At 37.6% G+C, this 2,872-nt stretch overlaps 1 long non-coding RNA gene across 1 annotated transcript; it reads right to left on the reverse strand.

Moving 5' to 3' along the window:
- Positions 1–1,621: 1,621 nt before the first annotated feature.
- On the reverse strand, positions 1,622–2,166 carry LOC141598237 (uncharacterized). The gene is made up of 3 exons (XR_012523358.1): positions 2,054–2,166; positions 1,838–1,963; positions 1,622–1,740 (listed from the first exon to the last, which is right to left on the reverse strand). It is a non-coding gene; the product is annotated as an uncharacterized LOC141598237 (long non-coding RNA).
- Positions 2,167–2,872: the final 706 nt, after the last annotated feature.

A 2,872-nucleotide genomic window follows, 5' to 3' on the forward strand; every position in this document is an offset into this window, starting at 1 on the left:
ATGTTACAAAGATAGGTGTAATAAAGAACACTCGAAACAACATAAAAATGTTACAAAGATACATATATTGTAACACTGAAATCTGAAATGAAATCGTAAACATACAATTTGACAACTCGGGGGACTTATCACGCCATTGCGATGTCGTAAGTGAATGAAGACTCCCATTTAGCATACGATTGACTGGCGATCACACTAATCTCTTTGTTGAGGAAATTAATACACACACAGGAGTAGTGATAGCCAGCCAAACAAGGTATAAAAATAAGTTCGGCATCAAGTCTGTAATTTGCCTTGCTCGCGTTGATGAAATTATCCCAAATTTCAAACAACTCGTTCTTTATATCGATCGTTCACTATCCTCCCGCATCACCCAAGAGAGCATGCTTTGTAGTTTTAAAAAAAAAAAAAAAAAAAAATGTAAGTGTTAGATTTCCCTTGTAAAAGAATCATATGTTATTGAACAGAAGCAGACATTTAACACCGATGCAACTTACCATGTGACCTAGTCCTAAGTAAAGTATGGTTGGCCCTGCTGCCCTTGTGCCTCTTTTGCTGTTCTCGACATAATTCAAGAGTAGAGACCAGCATTCAAACACCATCCAATTTGTGTGACTCCTAGGACGTAGTGAGAGTATATCAGCTCTTGTCAACCTCCTGTTGTCTCCAAACGCAGCCAGGATCTCACCGTTGAGTAACCATAAGAGTCGATTACTCAAGAGTTTTCGCAGAAAACAAGTGTAACATAAACAGTGTTTAAAAACACTTTTACAAAAATGTGTAACAAGAACACTTTCACAAGTAACAACAAGTATTTTACCTTTTGTGGAAGTCGATATCATCCATAAACGCATAATCAAGAACGTGCCTTCTCGATTAGTTGTCTTTGGACAGCGATTTCGATTTGCTCTCATAAATTCAGAGACTAGGAATATATCACCGTCAATTTCACCGTGACCTAGAGAACATCCCATAGCATCATCTTTATGAAATTTAAATATTATCTCCTTATCTTCACCAATTGCTCTAGGAGAACGCTTGTAAGCAACCGACTTCACCCTCGGCTATTTGGGCTCTTCCTCCTTTTGTTTCTCTTATGGCTTCTTTGTTTTTTGCTCTTCCTTTTTTTCCTCTTCCTTTTTTTCCTTCTTCTCTTCCAGCCTTCTTTTTTGCAGCAGCCTTTCCTTCAGCTATTCCCTTTCATTCCTAAATTTTGATATCCTCCCTTGAACCTCTTTTCGTACTTGATTCAAGTCGCTAAGAACAAGTATTGCACATATTTTAGCACGGTACAACATTCTTTTCCGTTCATCCCCCAGCTCAGAGTCAAAAACCTTCCCCGTGTAGAAAGCCATGTGCATCATCATGAAAACCCCACAATCCACATTTTTTGCAATGCTCTGCCATTTAAATTTCACATTCTGCAGTGGGAAATTTTCCACTTTTGAGCCTTTTGCAATTTGCATTTCTGACAACATTTTCCCCATGATATTTGCCTGCACAAAAAGTAATATTGTTACTGTATCTATGTTACTGTAACAATGATTTCCAAAATTTTTAATGGAAATTTAAAGGTATAACATTGTTACTGTAAGTAGAGAAACTTACCGCATATCTTGCCATTTTTGCTTTTCGGGATCTGGCATATAAGGGTTTGTTGTCTAGGTAGTCAACGGTTTTCGACATGAAATTTATGCAAGCACAGAAAAAGTGGTCCTCCAGAATGAGTGGAATGAATATCTGCAATTAAGCAGATATATATCATTGCTAAACAGAACTTCTATACACTCTACTTATATAAGAATAAAAAAAAAATATTAACAGTAATGTGGTTTACCATATCACAGTCGAAATTCAGTGGACTCGGGTTGTATTTGATCCACTGTGTGAAGGACAGCAAAACTTCACTTTCTAAATGTCTGTTTTGAACGGGTTTTCCAACAGACATAGTTGCTAATGCGTCCTACAAAAATAAATATAAATACAAAGTCAATAAACATTATAGAAACACAAAATAAATAAGAATAAAAATTTATTTATTACAGTAACATACAGATTGACCCAAGCCCATGAAGATCCTCAATGGTGTATCACTTGCTACCTTTCTGGAGATGAGGTCATTGAGCAACATTGACCAACATTCAGTCACCATTATATAAATAAGCTCACCAGGAGCCAACGAAATTAAATCTTCCCTTGGAATGAAGTGATACTTCCCATACGAGACAAGCCTTTCCCTGTTGGAAAATGATATGTAATAGTCAGAACACCTTTTAATAGAGTAACAGTTTAACAGTAACAACTATTCAGTTGAAACAGTATTCACTTGCAAAGTAAAACGTTTTGTTTATCACAGTGCAAGAGTAAATAAAGTACTCACGTATCTGAGAGGTTCTCGTCATCGTCGATAAACAATAGTCAATTGTTTCTTTCCTAACTTCAAGAATATGCGCCATTATCTCCTTGTGTTTTATCATAGTCTTGGACACAAGTGTTAGATCCGGAGTTGGTAGGCCACATTCGATTGTGCAGCCGTAGCGAGGATCCATCACGCGCATCCAGTCTTCAGTTGTTTCGACATGCAACAAATAGTGGTCGCCAGTATCTTCGTCGTAATTGTCATACAGGATCTCATCACTGCAATCATCGACAATATCAACTTCATCATCGTCGTCATCTTCTGCTACCTGACTGCACTGAGTAGTTATTGATTCTTCGTCGCCAACTGTCTCATCATCAGCCTCACTGGGTTTTTCTCCTTCCTCGCCTTTTTCATCATTCCCATCGGCGTCTTCATTACCAGTTGCTTCATCCTCCTTACTGTTATCTTCGTTTATATCGCCAACACTGTCTTCATCTTTATCATCATCGC

This window comes from Silene latifolia, chromosome 9 (assembly GCF_048544455.1).
Source record: "Silene latifolia isolate original U9 population chromosome 9, ASM4854445v1, whole genome shotgun sequence".
Classification (NCBI taxonomy): Eukaryota; Viridiplantae; Streptophyta; class Magnoliopsida; order Caryophyllales; family Caryophyllaceae; genus Silene; species Silene latifolia.